A 22199-nucleotide genomic window follows, 5' to 3' on the forward strand; every position below is an offset into this window, starting at 1 on the left:
ATATCTTTCGAAGAACTATTTGAAAAACTTCTTGCTCATGAAGTTTTCGTCCAACACTCAGAATCAAAGAATGAGCAGCCTATTATCACTGCACAATTCAGCCAGCAACACACCTCGTTCAACCAATCTAAAGGAAGAAACCACACTGGTTCTCAGCGAAGGGGAGGGCATTCCAATTTCATGCCTAACAAACGTAATTTTTCTAGACAACTGACCAACTCAAAGGCGTTCAATAACACGTCTAATCAACAAAGAGTGCAGTGCAAACTTTGCGCCAAGTTTGGTCATATAGCTAAGGTGTGCCGCTCTAAATCTCATGATGCCCTTGAAGCTCAGGCAAATTTTAGTAATCATGCAAACTATGCTGCCAATCACTCAAGTTCATGGATTGTTGACTCGGGGACTTCTCACCACATCACAGATAATCCAAACTCCCTTCAGTCTGCTACTCACTTTTTAGGAAATGATGAAATCATCATCGGCGAAGGTAAAAGAATACCAATTACTCATATTGGTCAAACTACATTTTCTTATGATAACACTAAGCCTTTTCATCTGCATAATGTTTTTTGTTCTCCAAGAATCAAAAGAAATTTAATTTTAGTTGCTAAATTTTGTCACCACAATCAAGCATCTATTGAATTCTTTCCCTATTCTTTTTGTGTGAAGGATTTGAATACGGGGGCACGCTTCCCACAAGGACGGAGCAAAGGGGACCTCTATGAATGGCCAGCTGACAAGTTACAACATCGTCCATCTTCTCCTCTTGCTAACTTCACCACTACATCCACGCCAACATTGCACCTATGGCATGCCAGACTTGGTTACCCTCAACCTAGAATACTGAAATCATTTGTTTATTCCTTTAAGCTTCCCGTTGCTAGTAGTAGAGACGATTCCTTTACATTTTGTCATTCATGCTTATGCAATAAAAGTCATCGCCTTCCTTTTGGTGACAATTCCATTAGTAGTTCTAGACCTTTTGAATTTTTGTACTCTGATGTTTGGGGTCCTTCTCCTATTCACTCATTTGATAACTTTCGATTTTATGTGATTTTTGTGGATCACTATACAAAGTACACTTGGTTATTCCCATTAAAGAATAAATCAGATGCTCAAGGAGTATTTGTGAACTTTCTTAGCATGGTGAGACCTTACTGTTGGCACACTCTATTCAGATGGGGGTGGAGAATACATAAGCTTAAAATCTATCCTTACGTAACAAGGCATTCAACATCTCACTAGTCCTCCCTACACTCCTCAAATTGTTGGAACAGCTGAACGCAAGCATCTACATATCATAGATACTGCTCTAACTTTAATGCGCCATGCATCTGTACCTTCATGTTTTTGGTCATTGGCTTATCAAACAGCTGTCTACCTTATCAATGGGATGCCTACTCCATTACTCAAACTTCGTTCTCCTTTTCAATGCCTCTTTCACACATCCCCTAACCTTTTAAAATTAAGAGTTTTTGGTTGTTTATGTTATCCCTGGTTAAAACCATATAACAACAACAAACTTGCTCCCAAATCAAGACCTTGTGCTTTCATGGGATACTCACTTTCTACAAATAGTTATGCATGTCTTGATCTTTCAACCTCCAAAATATTCATCTCAAGACGTGTCCTCTTTGTGGAACATATATTTCCATTCAAAAATAATCAGCTAGGTCTTCCCAGAATAGAACCATCACCCTTGCACCAGTGGATCCACTCTACAGAACCAACCAATGTTTCTCCAGTACAAAACCAATCAGATATTGCCTTTGAACCTATCTCATTGCCTCCCTCAAGCAACTCTCCTTGTCAGCAGCCATCCATGGAAGGTTCACCGAGCTTATCATTGCAGGATGATGCTTCACCTTCACTCGAGGTGCGATCTTCTCCACCTTGTTCTTCTTCCACTACTATGTGTAACAACCCGACCGGTCATTTTGAGCTCTAGTGTGTCGTTCATTAGTTTGAGGCCATGAGCAGCTTCATTTCAAGTATTATGACTTGTGCGCATGGTCGAAATTGAATTCCGGGAAGTTCAAAGTTGATGCGGAAAGAGAATTCTCAGTTCGGAAGCTTTAAGTTGAGCGGATTGACTAAGATTGGATTTTTGAGTAAACGACCTCGAAATCAGGATTCGAAGGTTCCAGTAGGTTTGTATGATGATTTCGGACTTGGGCGTATGTCCAGATCGGGTTTTTGAAGACCCGGGAACGTTTTGGCACCTATTGTGGAAGTTAGCATTTTTGGAAGAATTTCATAAGTTTGGGTTGAAGTGCATTTTAGTGTTATTGTTGTCTGTTTGGGATTCCGAGTCTGGGAATAGCTCCATATGATGATTCTGGTGTTGGGAGCACAATAGGAAGTGAATTCGGAGGTCCGTGGGTCATTTTGGAATCATTTGGCTAAAGATAAAAATTTGAAGGTTTTTGAGAAGTTTGACCGGAAGTGGACTTTCTGATATCGGGGTCGGATTCCAATTCCGGAGGTTGGAGTAGGCCCATAATGTCGAATATTACTTGTGTACAAAATTTGAGGTCAATCAGATATGATCCGAAAGGTTTCAGCATCAAATATTAAAGTTTCAATTTCTCAAGTTCATCAAGTGATTTGGGGTATGATTCGTGATTTTCGCAATGTTTGATATGATTTGAGGCCTCAAGCGAGTTCGTAATGTGTTTTGGGGCTGGTTGGCATGATTGGTTGGGGTCCCGGGGGCCTCGAGTGGATTCCGAGTGGTTAACGGATCGAACTTTGAATTTGAAGAAAAACTAAGGCAGCTAATATATGGTGTAACCGCACCTACGAGGTTGTTGCCGCAAGTGCGGAGCCGCAGAAGCGGTCTGGGAGTCGTAGGTGCAGAATGGGCAGCCAAGGGAATCACTGCAGATGTGGGGCATTGGCCGCATCTGCACAAGCGTAGAAGCGAGGGAACTGACCGCAGAAGTGATTTTGGCCCTGAGCTTGGGACCGTAGAAGCGGCACGTGCAGAAGCGGAGTCGTAGGTGCGGCCGGTGCACCGCAGGTGCGGAAATGCTGGAGGCAGTGAGGTTCTTTTAAATCGGGGGTTGAGTTCATTTCAACCCCATTTCTTCCATTGGAGCCGATTTTTGGAGCAACTTTGAGGTGCCATTTTCACCACCAAGCATGAGGTAAGTGGTTTATGTAAGTTTTGAGTTAAATACATGATTGTATATGGATTAAAGTATGAAAATTGGTAGAAACTTGGGGTTTCGGTGAAAATACCTAGAACTTGTATTTTTGGATTTTGACCACGATTTGGAGTATGGAATTAAGAGTAAATTATATATTTGAGCTCGTGGGGTTATGGGTAAAGTTTATCTTCGAAAAACTTTGGAATCCGGGCACGTGGGCCCGAGGGCGATTTTGTCAACTTTCGATCGGGGTTAGGAATTGTTATAAATTGAGTTATTATGAGTAGTTGATCATATATTAATGGATTTGCATAATTGTTCGCTAGTTTTGGGGCATTGTGCATCAATTTGAGTCGTCGGAAGGGCGTGAAATGCCGGTTATGGAACTTTGGAGCGAGGTGAGTCTCCTTTATAACCTTGTAAGAGGGAATTGTTCCCATAGGTGAATTAATTGAATATGTGCTGCTAATTGTGGGGGCTACGTACGCACGAGGTGACGAGAGTCTGACGTAGATCCTATTATTCTTATGTCCGGGGTAGTCTAGGACCCAAAAGCATGCTTACTTGTGATAAATGCAACCTTATTGATAGTTTGAATTGCTTCAATCTTATCGAAGTGGCAACTGATTTTCTAAAAGAGTAAAACCTCATTTCCATGACTTGTAAAAAGGGAAATTTACACCTCCTTGAATAATTGTCTCCTCGATGAGTGTCTTGAATGACTGTTTGGGTATGTGTTACTATGTGTACCTATGTCCCATGTATGATTCGCGAGCAGGGTGATTGTTTATTCATGTTTGACCGCGTCGCATGTATGATTCGCGAGCAGGGTAATAGATGCATCTATGGTTCGCGCCATTCGACCCTCTGGCAGTGCACAGTTTAAATATTGTTGGATCAGGCCGTACGTCCTCGGCATGATTTGCGCAATTCTTGAATTGCTTGCCTTGAAATTTACTGAAGTGATATTGTTTCTTCCCGGTTTGAGAATAAATGTATAAATGATGAGAAGGGATTTGGGTATTTCCTATAAAGTAAAGAATTGCTTACTTGCTTCACTTTATTGAATTACAATCATGCTTATATAAATCCTCAATTTGTACATTATCGATTTACCATTATTGGACCACTAGTAAGTGTCGAAGTCGACCTCTCGTCTCTACTTCTTCGAGATTAGGCGGGATACTTACCGAGTACACGTTATTTTCGTACTCATGGTACGCTTGCTGTGCATTTTGTTGCACAGGTGCAGGTATTTCTAGCGGCCTACTAGGCATAGCAGCATGGATGATATGGAGACTAGGTGGGCTGCATTTCTCGAGGCGCCATGCAGCCAGTATAGTCTCTTTCAGCGTATTGTATTTGCTTCTGTCCAATCTGTATTCCGGACAGTGATTGTACTTTATTCGATTCTCTTAGTAATTACTCATGCACTTGTGACACCGGATTCTGGGATGTCTATGGGATTATTCAGTATTTGAAACTATTAAAGATATTATTATTTATTCAGTGGAACTTATTCTTTATTGTTTAAATATATAAAAGAAGTAAATTCAGAGATATCTAAAATAAAAAGTTATTAATTAATTAGTGTTGGCTTGCCTGACAATGGTGTCCGGCGCCATCATGACCCTTAGTGGATGTTGACATGTGATTTTTGACCCTCCCCGAAATTTTATCCATTTTAGCATGTAAATATTTAGTTTAGGTCTAATATAGCTATTTCAACTAATTTTTACTTTTTACTTTATTTTATTACAAGAAAAATGAAAATTACAAAATATAAAAAAAAAATAGTTTATTTTAACGGTCAGTTTTATTTTAATAGTTATTTTACTCAAATAGGATTAATTAATAAATGGTGTAGTATTTTTGATCTTGTGATAGAAGAAATAGTATTAAATTTGGGACTAATCTTGGTTTGGTGTTAATAGAAAATGCCCAACTTGGGATAGCCCAAACATTGAGCCCATACCCATTCTCCCATTTGACCTAACCTAATTCCTACCCCTATAAATTAACACCCTATACACAAAAAAAAAAAGAATAGACAAAAAAAAAAACGAATCCGCCGCTGAACAGAGGAAACCCCACACCCCCATCGATCTTCTTCTTCTTCAGAGAAGAAGAGCCAGCTTTCATGGCTGCTCCTTAACTAAAAACCAACAACCCTTTCTACATCACCTTCAACCAAGAGGACATGAGCAGACCTTCGCTAACCTAGACCTCTCTGCTGCGTTTTCTTCTTCAACCAGCTACAGCTGAAGCTTCTTCACCTTCTTTGAACAAAAATGGACGAACCCAGCAGCGATCCACCTCCATTCAAAACAGCTGAAGCATAACAGAGAACAGGGGAACAAAAATAAAGAGAGAACCTCACCCTTCCAAATCCCTTTCTCTCATTTCTGTCTCACCTCCATCGCCGACGAGCTTCGCCGGAAACCGGTGAAAACTAACCCCAGAACCAGCCAGCAGCCACCTAGACCAGTTATGTCCCTTCCATATCCCAACCAGCTCACCACTCATTTCGAAGAAGTGTCGAAGGTTTTAAGAATTCGAGGTGAAATTTCGGGTTCCGGTTCCGCCGTTCGATTTTTGTTGCTGTTTCTCGGTGGATCTTTGGGATTGAAGAAGTGTACATTTGCTTATTTTTCCATCGACAATTAGAAGAATTTCAGTTGAGGTTCATTTCTTTTATCCTACCCTTTATTTCAAATGAATTAAAGTTTGAATGGCTATCTTATTCATGTTCCTCTGTGTTAGACTATGTCTAAAAATGAATTCCAACTTAATTTGTTGTTTGATTCTTGTTCCTTTGGTGATTGGTGGTTGCTGTTGGCAGTGATATTTGATAAAAAGTGAAAAGGAATTTTGGTTTGTTCAATCTAATTTTATATATGTTCTGCTCTGTTGCTTATATGTTCACTTTATTAGCTATAATGGGGGTTAAGTCTGCCTCATTTTTGTATTGTTTGAGCGTGAGTTTGGCTTAGAGGCGATTGATTGAGAGCTGAAATGAATTGAAATAATTAGGGAGAGGTTTATATTTAGTTTTGTCGAAGATTTCTGGCATGTCAAATTATCTTGAACCTGTTTGGCTTTAATGTGAATGACTGATATTCATTTGATCGTGATATGCAATTTAATAACTACACAGTGTCTCTTTTTGTATAATTCATCTTTTTGTTGTACATCACAATAACTGTTTTAGTGATCATTTGGCAACTTGGTTGAAACTAATGAAATTTGATAGATAATGTCTTTTGTTTTCTTGAAAATCAAACAGCAGCTTTTGACTATTATATGCGTGACTTTTTGCTGGTGCAGTTCTATTTTCCAATTCAGAGGTGCACACTTGTAGATATAGGTATCTTAGAATTGATTAACGCATTGTGTTACCAATAATAAGTACAATTGATTCCATTTTGAATTGATCTATCATCTTTTGTAACAGTTGATATCTAGCTAGTATAAATTTTTTTCTCCTTATTTTCTGGTGTGGAAGTACACGTTTCCAGATATGGGTGTCCTAGAGTTAATTGCCAAGTCTCTTTCTTAATAATAAAGCGTTGTTAATTGTGGACACCCAAAAAAATGGGTATACGTACGCGTAACCCGTTTCAAGATAATGTTCTTAATTAAAAGCGGTGAAAGAAACAATTGCACATAGGTTCAAAATATATTAAAATCAGATAATTTTAGTCAATTATAATAATTTAAGCGACCGTGCTAGAACCACGGGATCCGGGGGTGCCTAACACCTTCCCTCGGGTCAACAGAATTCCTTATTCAGAATTTCTGGTTCGCAGACTCCAATTGGGAAGTCGAACTTTTCCTCGATTTGGGATTCAAGTTAAACCGGTGACTTGGGACACCAAAAGCCAATCATATCCCAAGTGGCGACTCTAAAAATAAACAAATGATCCCATTTCGAATAATGTCACTTTAAATGGAAAAACTCCTTATACATTATCCTTCGGGATGGGTGTGTAAAAACGGAGGTGTGACAGTGGATTTTGGGTCGTGACAACATGGTATCAAAGCACTCGGTTCCCTTCGGTCTCACGAGTTATGAGCAAGTCTAGTAGAGTCTCGCGGATCGGTACGGAGACGTCTATTCTTATCTTCGAGAGGCTATTGGGCTGTTAGGAGTACTCCCCTTCTTGATTCCTCATCGTGCGATTTGATTCCTTTGAGGCTTATGCTTTTATTTCCCTCATATTCAATCTTATGCGACGTGGAGCGCTTATTATAAATCAGGAATTGAGAAATTTTAAAGGTACTACAGAGGTGGTACGGGATGCTTCTCCCGGCATAGTTGATTTAACTATTGTCGTCGCCTTGTGGAAGGATATTCTGTCGTTCCAGCTCAGTAGCTGTACTTCTGAGAGCTCTGAGGCTAAGCACAAGTTGCCATGATGCTTATGAACGATTGTCGCACAATATTGATGTGATGGTAGGGTGCTCGCCTACGTGTCGGGGCAGTAAATGACTTGAAGGGAGGTTTACACAGTGCATGATTTAGAGATTCGGTATTTTGTTCCCGGCGGGGGAAAGGCAATTGGGCTAATGATGTTCAGATTTGGGTTAATGGAGTAACGAGGCTTGGTATTTGCGAGCGTGGTGGAATTTTCATCTTTGATGAGGTATCGTTGTCCTTGTTGAATGTACTAAGTTCGCTGGTGTTAAGACCTTCGGCAATTCGCCTTTGGGGCAGGATGTTGTAAGAGAGTAATTGAGAAGCGGTTGTCAGAGATCGCGAGTTGCGGTGGTTAAAGATTAAATGCATGTTTCTAATGCCGACGGCTCGAGAAAGATGATCTTCAGAAAGGTTTAAAGGTTAATTGGCGATCTATTGGTTCACACCGCCACCAAGATAGATTTTTGATCTAAGGCATCAGCTGAGCGGTGAAGGATGATGAAGAACAGGTGGAAAGTGCCATGCGGTGGTTAAATTTCTAGAAGGCTAAGTGTAAGAAGCGGAATTCGAATAGTTGCTTAGAGAAGAGGGTTTGGCCAAAGTGGGAGAGTGGCAGAGTAGTATGTGGATTCCGTGGCTGGGTCTACAGACTTAATTTGAAATATGGACTATTATTCTGCAGGGGATTTGATATGACGGAAAGGAGATACTTGAAATGAAGGAGGATACAACATAATTTTGAATTGGAAGATATTGCCGCACATTTAGTTGATGTCCACGAGGAGTGAATGGACTTGTGCAATTGGTGAATGAGCACAGGCTCGGGTGGGTTATCTCCTATGAGCAGGTCAGCAATCGCATGGTTGGTGAAGCTCCTGCGAAGGATTTTACCGGCTCGGTAAGAGGTCTAATATATGAATGTTGCTAAAGATTCAGAGTGTTCATGAAATGCTAAAGGGAGGATTTCGAGGAATCTGGCGGTTTGATTGTGCAAAGTCGTGTCAATAGGAAGTAAAGGATCATGGTGGATTCCAAGGTTGTGTAATGGTGGCTTCAAGCTAAGTGGGAGAGTCCCACTACCTACGATGAGGTTGTATGATTATTTTCTTGTGAGGTTTCAGGTTATCGGCGTATTGGTAAGTTGTTTCGGCTAAGGAAAAAGAACATCATTTGTAATTTGATGCAAAGGAATTGAAGAATGTGTTCTATAATTGGCCTCATCGATTCATGTTCAGGCTTTGAAAAGACTCAGGAATTATGCTTCGCGCAGAAGTGAGTTGCAAGGAAGGTAATTTGGCTGGGTGCTTCTTTGAGAGGGTGGTCATGGGCTAGCGGAGCCTTGCAGTTTATTATATTCGAGACCATGTCAGAGTGGGTGACTCTCAATAGCGATCCTTGTGAATTCAAAGTTTGAAAATGCGGTGCCTAAGGGTTCAATCCCGCGGTATGTTTAAGAATCGAGCTTGTGAAGCAGCTTATGATAAGAGGCTCGGAATTGTTCTAAGATGTTCTGGCTTGCAGTGTAGCATTTGGGAGGAAAGGGAGAAAAGGACTTCGGGTTCGTAGAGGAATTATCAGAGTGGATGTGCTAGTTGAGATGTGAATATGCGTACAAGGAAGGTATGAAGTGGTTTGTGGGATTTGAGATAGCATGGTCTTGTGATACAAGTCCACTCGGGTTGAGTGCATTATGTGTTGAATGAAGTTATTACTGTTTTAAGGCAATTAAAGATAAATTGGAATAGGTTGGATTGGTTACCGATGATTGAATTGCCATCTTGGTGGCAGTGATCAGTTCCTTCGGCGTGATTAAGTTATGCAAGTTATTTCTGATGATACGTGTAAGGCTTGTCAACCGTCGTAATTGAAGTTATTCGGAAGTATTCTAGTGCTATGGCCTGATATGTGTAGGCGGATCCCGGAAAGGTCTATGGTGGTTTAGGCCACTACTTGAAGAATTGCATCTGTTACGGTAGTATAATTCACTCGTGTGTTGCTATAGTTCTCTTGGAATGAGTTAAGTAAAAAAAAAAAGCTTCCCTGTGAGGAAGTGTTTTCCATGTTAGTGGTTCAGGAGTCGTGATGAAATTTTTGTACTATCGCATGCTGGCTTGTTAGGTTCAGTGAGCGGTAAGAAATTAGGAAGTAAGGATCAAGGTTGCGGTTTGGTGTTCGCAAGGACGTCGCGAGCTCGAATGAGCATGAGAGGGATTTGAATGTTTAGAGTAAGCTGGCATTGTCTTCAGCGTCACCTGAAATCGGTGATTTGTGAAAGAGGCTTTGCATCTTGGTTATGGATTCTTGATCGCTTTTCAGCGTTGCTGCGGCCGGTGGCATGGATATTCAGACTTGTTATCTGTTACGGAAGGTCGTGGGAGCGTGTTCCATGGGAAGATTGTATAAGTGTGGCATGTAGTCACTTGATTGATTGAAGAATGAAACCAACTATGAAGATTGTGGTGATATCGTTAATTTGAGAATTTATGCCTGGAGGGCACTCGGTTTATTAGGTCGTGGACCGTGGAGGCTTTCTTCGGTTATGATGGTTATTCTTGTGTGTTGTGGGAAGAAGGGTTTATTATTGACCCAGAAAGGATTATTGGCCTAGTTCGGTACGATCAGAATCGACTTGAGGTCTGTGGATGGATTTAAATAAGAATATGGGCTCCATAGCAGGCCGGATGTGTTCATTTCAGCATAGCTCTCCTTATGGAGGAGTATTCGGACGTTGGATGTTAATTCGTCATCGACTATCTCATGTTATTCTATATTGTGTCGTGTGAGTTGCAAAACGGCTTGGTAATTTCTTATGTGTTGAGGTTCCGCGTAGATGATGTCATGTGAGCAGTATGGCTCTTTAGTTTCAAAACATATATCGTACCTCAGTTGTGCTTGAGTTTGTTAGCTTATGGCCCTATATGTCCCCTCAGGGATGGTATTATGCACTTAGCGTGCCTGTGACCGATATTCGGTATTTTGTTGTAATGAGCAATTTAGCTCGGTGTGAAATCTCCTTATGTGGATTTTATGTGTGGATCGGGTGGCACACCGCCATGAGTATGTTGTTTGGATCGGGTTGTATGCCGCAACAGTATGATGTTGAGTGTAGTTTTCTGTATTCTAATTTTTGTGTGTGTTTTATTTTCCATTTTTTGAGGAAAGTTCATGTTAGCAGCGTGAGTTGAGTAGTCCCTTCCAAAGTTCGGTTTCCTTATGTATAATGTTCAAATTGGTAGCCTATTGGCACGTTGTGGAATCGTATGAGACTTTTGGTCATGTCTGGGGGGCTTGTTGCCGGAACAGTTTGTACTGGGTGAGACAAGGTTATTGGAACTAGGATCCGTTCGATCGGATTGTATGAAGTATATTAAAGAGCAAAGATCATTATTTGGTTCACAATGAGGTAATGTCCTTGTCAGGAGTGTAGCCTCAATGATTTGTTGACCCGACAGTTGGTTATGAATCTCTACATGTCTCTTCCGTCGTGGTATTATTGAAAGGGTTGGAACAAGACTTATATAAATCATGAGGTGCGTTGTGAGCATCAGATTCAGGGAATGTTGGTTATTATGATCAGAGAATGTTATTATGGTCCTGTGAATGATGTGGTGCATGGTGAGAATTCAGCAAAGGTATGCAGTCATGTTCTGGTGCCTCGTGTAGTGATTGATACGGTGTTCATATATTGGAAGCAGGCCTGACGGAGAATTCCGGATGTTGGAATTGGGTTCTAAGCTTAATTGTTTGAATAAAAGAGAATATCTTCATATTTGATCGAATTATTGTGCTCAACTAAGCTGTGGTAGCACGGGTAGGTGCTCAAGGTGTTTAACTATGATTTCAGACAACTCCAGTGCAACTCATAGCACGTTCGAGGACAAACATATGTTTAAGTGGGAGAGAATGTAACGACCCGACCGGTCATTTTGAGTTCTAGCGCATCGTTCAGCAGTTCGGGTTTTGGAAGACCCGGGAACATTTTGGCACCTATTGTGGAAGTTAGCATTGTCGGAAGAATTTCATAAGTTTGGCTTGAAGTGCATTTCAGTGTTATTGTAGTCTATTTGGGATTGCGTCTGGGAATAGCTCCGTATGGTGATTCTGGTGTTGGGAGCGCGATCAGAAGTGAATTCGGAGGTCCGTGGGTCATTTTGGAGTCATTTGGCTAAAGATAAAAATTTGAAGGTTTTTGAGAAGTTTGACCGGAAGTGGATTTTTTGATATCGGGGTCGGATTCTGATTCCGGAAGTTGGAGTAGGTCTATAATGTCGAATATGACTTGTGTGCAAAATTTGATGTCAATCGGATGTGACCCGATAGGTTTCGGCATCGAATATCGAAGTTTGAATTTCTCAAGTTCATCAAGTTTAATTTGGTGTGTGATTCGTGATTTTAGCGTTGTTTGATATGATTTGAGGCCTCGAGCGAGTTCGTAATGTGTTTTGGGACTGGTTGGCATGATTGGTTGGGATCCTGGGGGCCTCGGTTGGATTCAGGGTGGTTAACGGATCGACCTTTGAATTTGAAGAAAAACTAAGGTAGCTGATATCTGGTGTAACCGCACCTGCAAGGTTGTTGCCGCAGGTGCGGAGCCGCAAAAGCGGCCTGGGAGTCGCAGTTGCGGAATGGGCAGCCAAGGGAAGGACCGCAGATGCGGGGCATTGGCTGCATCTGCGCAAGCGCAGAAGCGAGGGAACTGACCGCAGAAGTGATTTTGGCCCTGAGCCTGGGACCGCAGAAGCGGCACGTGCAGAAGTGGAGCTGCAGGTGCGTCTGGTGCACCGCAGGTGCGGAAATGCTGGAGGCAGTGAGGTTCTTTTAATCGGGGTTTGAGTTCATTTCAACCCCATTTCTTCCATTGGAGCCGATTTTTGGAGCAACTTTGAGGTTTCATTTTCACCACCAAGCATGAGGTAAGTGGTTTATGTTAGTTTTGAGTTAAATACATGATTGTATATGGATTAAAGTATGAAAATTGGTAGAAACTTGGGGTTTTGGTGGAAAGACCTAGAACTTGTATTTTCGGATTTTGACCACGATTTGGAGTATGGAATTAAGAGTAAATTATATATTTGAGCTCGTGGGGTTATGGGTAAAGTTTATCTTCGAAAAACTTCGGAATCAGGACACGTGGGCCCGAGGGCGATTTTGTCAACTTTTCGATCGGTGTTAGGAATTGTTATAAATTGAGTTATTATGTGTAGTTGATCATATATTAATGGATTTGCATAATTGTTGGCTAGTTTTGGGGCGTTGTGCATCAATTTGAGTCCTCGGAAGGGCGTGGAATGCCGGTTATGGAACTTCGGAGCGAGGTGAGTCTCTTTTATAACCTTGTAAGAGGGAATTGTCCCCATAGGTGAATTAATTGAATATGTGCTGCTAATTGTGGGGGCTACGTATGCACGAGGTGACGAGAGTCCGTGCGTAGCTACTATTATGCTTATGTCCGGGTAGTCTAGGACCCAAAAGCATGCTTACTTGTAATAAATGCAACCTTATTGATAGTTTGAATTGCTTCAATCTTATCGAAGTGGAAACTGATTTGTAAAAGAGTAAAACCTCATCTCCATGACTTGTAAAAAGGGAAATTTACAACTCCTTGAATAATTGTCTCCTCGACGAGTGTCTTGAATGACTGTTTGAGTATGTGTTACTATGTGTACCTGCGTCGCATGTATGATTCGCGAGCAGGGTGATTGTTTATTCATGTTTGACCACGTCGCATGTATGATTCGCGAGGGGGGTAATAGATGCAACTATGGTTTGTGCCATTCGACTCTCTGGCAGTGCACATTTTAAATATTGTTGGATTAGGCCGTACGTCCTCGGCATGATTTGCGCATTGCTTGAATTGCTTGTCTTGAAATTTATTGAAGTGATATTGTTTCTTTCCGATTTGAGAATAATTTATAAATGATGAGAAGGGATTTGGGTATTTCCTATAAAGGAAAGAATTGCTTACTTGCTTCACTTTATTGAATTACAATCATGCTTATATAAATTCTCAATTTGTACATTATTGATTTATCATTATTGGATCACTAGTAAGTGTCGAAGTCGACCTCTCGTCTCTACTTCTTCGAGATTAGGCGGGATACTTACTGAATACACGTTGTTTTCGTACGCATGCTACGCTTGTTGTGCATTTTGTTGCACAGGTGCAGGTATTTCTAGCGGCCTACTGGGCATAGCAGCATGGATGATACGGAGACTAGGTGAGCTGCATTTCTCGAGGCGACCCGCGGCCGGTATAGTCTCTTTCAGCGTATTGTATTTACTTCTGTCCAATTGTATTCCAGACAGTGATTGTACTTTATTTGATTCTCTTAGTAATTACTCATTTACTTGTGACACCGGGTTCTAGGATGTCTATGGGATCATTCAGCATTTGAAATTGTTAAAGATATTATTATTTATTCAGTGGAACTTATTCTTTATTGTTTAAATATATAAAAGAATTAAATTCAGAGATATCTAAAACAAGAAGTTATTAATTAATTAGTGTTGGCTTGTCTGACAATGGTGTCCGGTGCCATCACGACCCTTAGTGGATTTTGGGTCGTGACACTACGCCTCTTCCCTCTTCTTGTACCACACAAGTGGTACCTCTTCCTTCCTCGAGAATGGTTATGAGATCTCAAAATAATGTCTTCAAGCCCAAACAAGTTTTTGACTACCTTGTTGTCTCGCCCAACAAAACACTGCCACTAGCACCTCATACGTTTAAGCAAGCAAACAAATATATTGAATGGCATGATGCAATGCAGGCTGAATACTCAGCCCTTTTGAATAATGCTACTCTCTAGTCCCTCCAACTTCATCACAAAATGTGATAGGCTGTAAGTGGGTGTTTCGTGTGAAACACAATGCAGATGGATCAATCGAACGCTATAAAGCGCGTCTAGTTGCAAAGGGTTTTCACCAAAGACCGGGTGTTGATTTTAATTCTACCTTCAGTCCAGTCATTAAACATACCACCATTCGTCTAATTATCTCTCTAGCAGTGTCTTTCAGGTGGCCCTTATGACAACTACATGTCAACAATGCCTTTCTCCAAGGCACCTTGCATGAAGAAGTCTACATGCAACAACCTCTGGGATTCGTTGATCCTGTTTATCCCAATTATGTCTGTAAACTTCATAAATCCATTTATGGACTTCGCCAAGCTCCAAGAGCTTGGTATAAAGAGCTCAAGAACTTTCTTCTTTCATGTGGTTTCAGCAAAACTCATTCGGATAACTCACTGTTTGTCTGGTGTCAACACAATATCCTTATCTTTGTTATGGTGTATGTCAATGACGTTGTTGTCACTAGTTCGTCAATCAAGCATGTCGACCACACCATCAAGTTGTTGGGCAACTGGTTCTCTATCAAAGATCTTGGATCTTTGCATTTTTCTTCTTGATGTCGAAGTCATTCTACATTCAGATGGTCTCTTACTTACTCAAAGCAATTACATTGCTGAGCTATTAGATAAATTTCACATGCTGGAAGCAAATGGTGTTGCTACTCCAATGTCTACCAGTGAGCATCTAAGCATTAATGATGGATCCTGTTCAGCAGATGTGAAGCAGTATAGACAAGTCATTGGATCTCTTCAGTATCTTAGTTTTACAAGGCCGGATATTTGCTTTACCATCAATAAGCTTGCTCAATTCCAACATGCTTCGTCGATTCGACATTGGCAAGCTGCTAAGCGCTTTCTCAGATACCTCAAAGAAATACTCACCTATGGACTTCTCATAAGGCCCTCATCCACTACCATACTTCAGGCTTACTCTGACGCTGATTGGGGCGGAATGATTGATACAAGACACTCAACTTCAGATTATGTCATTCTTCTAGGGTCCAATCCTATCAGTTGGTGTTCTAAAAAGCAGCGAATAGTTGCTCGCTCATCCGCTGAAGCTGAGTATTGAGCTGTTGCAGGAGCTGTAGCTGAAGTAAACTGGATTGTTAATCTCCTTAAGGAGCTGCATCTTCCGCCTAAGACTCCGCCAAAAATCCTATGCGATAATGTTGGAGCCACTTATCTCAGTCGTAATCCTTTCTTCCACAGTAGAATGAAGCATGTGGCCATTGATTTTCATTTCGTCCGTGATCAAGTTGAAAGGAATCAAATTGACGTTCGGCATATTAGCAATGCCTCATAGCTTGTTGATGCCCTCACAAAACCTCTACCTCGACGACCTTTCTCTGACTTTGTGACAAAGATTGGCTTCCAACCAGTGGAGCCAATTTTGCGGGGGCATGATAAGGATAAGGATAAGCAGAGCTAAGACTCTCATTTGAATTCAATTGTTGTATATATCTCCAAAACCTCTCTTCCTCATCTACAAAACTCCCTACTACCATTGTACTTCTTCAGATATAAATGTACCCATTTACATGACTAAAAATACAAGTTGGAACACCAAGCTAGCGTTTGGACATAGATTTGGTTGAAACTTGAAAATATAATTTTTGAAGTAGTTTTGAAAAATAATTTTTGGAAGTTGAAATTATGTTTGGACATGCATTTTATTTGAAATTTTTTTGAAGTTTTGTGAGTGGGAGAACAAGTTTCACCCAAAAACTACCCTAAACTAGATTTTGGGAACTTGAAAAATAATTTCAGAAATTTTTCAAAAATAAATCATTAATCTATGAACAAACAATGTTTTCAAAAAAGATTTGAAAAAAAGTTGCCAAAATCTATGGCCAAACGGGAGCCAAATACTTGCTGTTTTAAATAATACGTTATATAGACTAATGTGCATGCTCTACCACTTGCTAGATATCACAGTTTTAGTAGACACGATTAAACTAAGCATTCTACATATTGATGCTATTCGGACTTGTTACCATCATATCTGTTGTTGTATTCAAGAAACTTTACCTATTTTCCCTGTCAATAAGGAAAGAATTCAGTTATCGCTTTAAACAAATTGTGAGGAAATGTTTGCATTTGATGCTTTAAAGAGCCTGTACCACCACCTTATCAATTGACTCAATAAAATTGGTGACTTAAAGCTAAATCTTTAAGTGCACAAGTACAGACAATTTGGCGTACCATCACATCTCTTAACAACTTAAGCTTATCTTGAGGTCTTATTATGGTGTTCTTATTAATGGCTTTGCATTTTCTGATCTTTTGTTTCTCAACATGATGATGAGAAATCTTGAACTTCCTTTGAAGGTTAGTCATGTTCCAAAGTATCCAAAAATCTGGACCCAACATAATATGCGGGAGTTTGTTTTTTATAAAAATGAGATTTCAGCACATTATGCTGGAATTTCATAATAGGCCGGTGTTCCATAATAATATGCAGGAAGTTTATAGCATGAGCTCCATAATCTAACATATTTTGCTGAAACTTTCCGTGTTCCAGCTAGGGTATTTTTGTCCAAATTTTATCTTCGTATAATTAAGTAATGACTATTTTTCAATTACTTTGTAAACATGGACTATTTTTTTTTCTATTACCAATCTGAAAATTAACTAGTCCATGCTATTTTTAGTGTATCCTTCGGTGAAAGCAACAAGCAACAGTTCGTGTCTGAAATTCTGAGAGCCAGGAAATTTAAGAGACAAAGTGCCATGTTTTAATTTCATATGCGTTTTATTGATAATCTGTTGAACTTCTGAAAATAAGAGAAAACGCTTAAAAGACCAAGATGGTCAGTGATCTACTTTTACTATCAATTGAATACTACTCTTTCCGTTCTAATTTATGTGAATCTGTTTGAGTGGGCACGGAGTTTAAGAAAAAATGAAGACTTTTAGAATTTGTGGTGCTAAACAAATCAAAAAGAGGCCAGAATATTTTTGTGGTTAAAAAAGCTTCTCATTAAGGGTAGAATTGTAAGTTTAAGCTAAATTGTTACCAAATTTAGAAAGGGTTCATTCTTTTTGGAACGAACCAAAAAGGAAATAGGTTCACATAAATTAGAACAGAGGGAGTACTTGTTTTGGACTTATGAAAAATGAGAGAACTGCTGAAAAGACTTAGCTTGTGAGTGATCTGAATGATTATAAGCATAAACTATCTTGGCCCCACCAGTGCATGTTTGATTTGGAGCCCCGAGTGCTCTGGTGAGTTTTGGATAGGCCACAGAGTGTTTGAGACTTCGCATTTGCGAAGATCCATCGCAATTGCGATCAGAGGGCAGGAGGGGACTTTTGCATTTGCGAGCAATTGCGACCTCAGCACTCGCTGCATTTGCGAACAATAGTTCGTATTTGCGAAGTTAGCAGCCCAGGCCAAGCTTCACATTTGCGATGCTTTGGCCGCATTTGCGAGTTCGTATTTGCGAACATTTTATCGCAAATGCGATAACTGCGACTGTGTAAATTATGACTTAGACGGGATTTTCATCATTTTTCAAATTGTCTCAAACCCTAAGCTCTCCTAGGCGATTTTCCAAAGAAAAGTTCTTCCCTAAAACATAGGTAAACAACTTCTAACTCATTCTCTCAATCTACTTGTGATGACCCAAAAGGTCATCACTCGTTTTGAAAGAAAATTCTGTGTTCCGAGGCCTTAAAGCCTCTTTTTTGCCTTACCTCGATTTCCGTGCGCAGTCCGGACGTGTATCCAGAAAGCCATTATGTGAAAATCTGTGAAAAATAATAAATTTTGCTTTTAAAATAAATTTATGTTGACTTCGGTCAACATTTTGGGAAAACGGACCCGGACCCGTGATTTGACGGTCCTAGAGGGTTCGTAGGAAAATATGGGACTTGGGCATATGCCCGTAATCGAATTCCGAGGTCCCAAGCCCGAGAAATGAAGTTTTAAAGAAAATTGTTTTCTGGAATATATATATGAGGTTTTGGAAATAAAATGTGTTTAGAATTCGATGGTATCGGGCCCGTATTTTGGATAATGTAGCTTGGTACAGGTCTTATATGTGACTTAAGTTGAGCCTGTAAAATTTGGTAAGAAACGGAGGTCATATGACGTGATTCGGGACCTTAGTTGTAAAATTTGAAACTTTGAATGTTCTTGAGATTTTCTTTGATTTTGATGCAAAATTCATAGTTGTTGATGTTATTTTGGTGATTTGAATGCACGAGCAAGTCCGTATGATATTTTTGGGTTAGTGTGCATATTTGGTTTGGAGCCCCGAGGGCTCGGGTGAGTTTTGGATAGGCCACAGAGTGAAATTTGGACTTAGCAATTTCTGGTGTGTTGCAGGCCTGCAGGCTTCGCATTGCAAAGCCTGGCTCGCATATGCGAGCTCGCAAATGCGAATAGTGGCCTGGCTGCCTTGGTCGCAAATGCGACATCGCAAATGCGACATCGCAAATACGAAGGCAGTATCGCAAATGCGAAGAGGACTAGATTCCTCAGGGTTCGCAAATGCGAACCTTTGTTCGCAAATGCGAAGTTAGCAGTCTGAGTGGTTCGCAATTGCGAACCCTGGTCGCAATTGCGACATCTGCAACCTGCAAAATCATAACTTAGATGCATTTTCAACCATTTTTCAAACCCTTTCTAAACCTAAACACTCTTGTGCGATTTTTCAAAGACAAGTACTCTTACAAATCGACCATAAGTTATTTATAACTCGCTTTTATTAATCTTTTAACATCTTTTCGCATGATTTCAACTCAAAATCAAAGGTTTTCATGGGGGAAATTGGGCATTTTGGGTAGAACATAGGTTTTTCAAATTTTGGGGATTTTGACCTCGATTTGAGGTCCGATTTCAAAACAAATTATATATTTGAGTTCTTGGGTGAATGGATAATTGGGTTTTGGTTCGAACCTCGGGTTTTGACCAAGTGGGCCTGGGGTCAATTTTTGACTTTTTGGGAAAAACTCTAGAAAATATATTTCATGCATTAGAATTGATTCATTTAGCATTTATTGATATAGTTAAGTAACTTGTGGCTAGATACGAGCGAATTGGTGGTGGAATCAAGAGGTAAAGCGGTAGTTGAGGCGTGAATTGTGTTCGTGGCATTGAGGTAAGTGTTTGGTCTAACCTTAGCTTGAGGGATTAGGAGTCATGTCCTATTTGCTATGTGTTAATTGTTGAGTACGACGTATAGGCATAGTGGCGAGTATCTATACGTTGGTGTCAAGCATGCCCGTGGGTCCTATACTATGATTAATGTGACCCCGTTTTGTATTGTTCATACCTTATGTAATATTCCTATTGTTGAACAAGGCTTGTGGAAGTAAATTGGGTAATTGAACATTTAAGAGCGCTGGCTCAAGTTGTGAATTGATTTGTGAAAGTATCATTGGTGTTTGAACATTTAAGAGCGTTGGCTCAAGTTATGAATTGATTTGTGAATGTATCATTGGTATTTGAACATTATAGAGCGTTGGCTCAAGTTGTGAATCGAATTGTGATATTATCATTGGTAATTGAGCATGGTAGAGCTTTGGCTCAAGATGTAAATTGAGTTGTGAAGTAAATGTGAAAAAGAGAAGAGGATTATGATATTGTCTCCCTTGTCGGGATGTTGTTGTTTTTAATATTGTTCCCTTGCCAGGATGTTGTTGCTTTTAATATTGTTCCCTTGCCGGGATGTTGTTGCTTTTGATTATGTTCCCTTGCCGGGATTTTCATTGTGATTCTATTTAATTCCTTGGTTTTATTATTTCTGATTGTTGTTTGGGTGAGGAAGAGTGTTAAAGCACGAAGGGTGATGCCGTGCATTATTTTGGTGAGAGAGTGTTAAAGCACGAAGGGTGATGCCGTGCATGATATTTTGTGAGAGAGTGTTAATGCACGAAGGCTGATGCCGTGCACTTGTAGTCAATTTCCTGATTCTTGCTGGTAATTTAGTTATAGTGTTCTTTTAATTTATCTATTGGATTTCCGTTGTTACTTGATACCCCGCAGCATGTTTCCCCTTTCTATCTTTAATTGTAAAGTGTTGCCTTTATTTTTCGATGTACATGGTTTAACTACACAGGTTTATTTGGTAGTCTGGTCCTAGCCTCATCACTACTTCACTGGGGTTAGGCCGGGCACTTACCAGCACATGGGGTCGGTTGTGCTGATACTACACTCTGCACTCTTTTGTGCAGATCCCGATACTGTAATTTTCGGACCGCAGTGAGGTTGCTGCTTCCAGTTCACCAGGCGACTCGAGGTAGTCCTGCAGGCGTCCGCCGGCCTTGGCGTCTCCTTCTATTCCTTCATTCTGTTTCTTTTATATATTTCAGAGACAAAGTTGTATTTATCTTTCGGACCCCTTATTTGTAGTATTCTTAGACAGTCTGTGAAATTGTCACACCAGTCCTGGGTTCTATGTTTAAGGAATTATATTGGTAGTATTTTAATGGTTATAATTTGTTCTTCCGCTTATTTAATTCCGCTGATTACATAATGTTGATTCATAACTGTTAAAGGATTAAAAATGAGAAAAAGGTAAATAGTTGAAATAATTGGTTTGCCTAGCTTTCACTAGTAGGCGCCATCACGACTCCCGAGGGTGGGAAATCTGGGTCGTGACAAGTTGGTATCAGAGCTCTAGGTTACTTAGGTCTCACATTTCACGGACAAACTTAGTAGAGTTTGAGGGTTCGGTACGGAGACGTCTGTATTTATCCCAGAGGCTACAGAGTTACGAAGAAAAACTTCACATCTATTCTTTCCTATCGTGCGATTTTGTTCTCTCACTGCTAAATTGAAACATCTACTCTTGTTCTTTCGCGAATGGTGAGGTCACGTACCGCTTCTTTGGCCGAGCAGCAGCATAGACCGGTGATGGATCAACTACATCTTCAGAGGCTTCGTGGAGGTTGGATAGGTTTTACCAAGCTCTTCACTACTACTCATGGCGGTACATCTTCTGAGGATCCCCAGGATTATTTGGACAAGTGTCATGAGGTTCTCAGGAACATGGGGATAGTGGAGACAATGGGGTCGACTTCGCTGCTTTTCGACTGTCTGGATTCGCCAAGACTTGGTGGAGAGATTATTGCTTGGCTAGGACAGCTGGGTCACCAGCTCTGAGTTGGGATCAGTTTTCTCAGCTATTCTTGGAGAAGTTTCTTCCTATCACTCAGAGGGAGAACTATCGGAGGCAGTTTGAGCGTCTCCAACAGGGTTCCCGTGCCATGGTTCAGGCACCGAGTGCTCATCAACCCTCTCAGCCAGCTAGGGGTGGAGGTAGAGGTGCTAGAGGTAGAGGTAGAGGTATTAGAGGTGGAGGTCAGGCTGCTAGAGGTGGAGGCCAGCCAGCAGCAGGCCGTCCCATAGATGCAGTTCAGAGTGGTGGGGCCCAGCCCCGATGTTATGCTTTTCTAGCCAAGCCTGAGGCTGAGGCTTCCGATGTAGTTATGACAGTGATTCTTTGAGTGCTCCTATTTATGTGTCTACACCGATGGGTGATTGTATTGTGGTTGATCGTGTTCATCGTTCTTGTTTAGTTGTGATTGGGGGTCTTGAGACTCGAGCAGGTTTGTTACTTTTGGATATGGTTGATTTTGATGTCATATTGGGGATAGACTGGTTATCACCTTACCACGCTATCTTGGACTGCCATGCCAAGACTGTGACCTTAGCCTTGTCGGAGTTGCCTTATCTTGGGTGGAGAGGGACTCCTAGTCATTCTACCCGTAGTGTTATCTCATATATGAAGGCTCGACGAATGGTCGAGAAGGGATGTTTGGCCTA

The sequence above is a fragment of the Nicotiana attenuata genome, unplaced genomic scaffold (assembly GCF_001879085.1).
Source record: "Nicotiana attenuata strain UT unplaced genomic scaffold, NIATTr2, whole genome shotgun sequence".
NCBI classification, from domain to species: Eukaryota; Viridiplantae; Streptophyta; class Magnoliopsida; order Solanales; family Solanaceae; genus Nicotiana; species Nicotiana attenuata.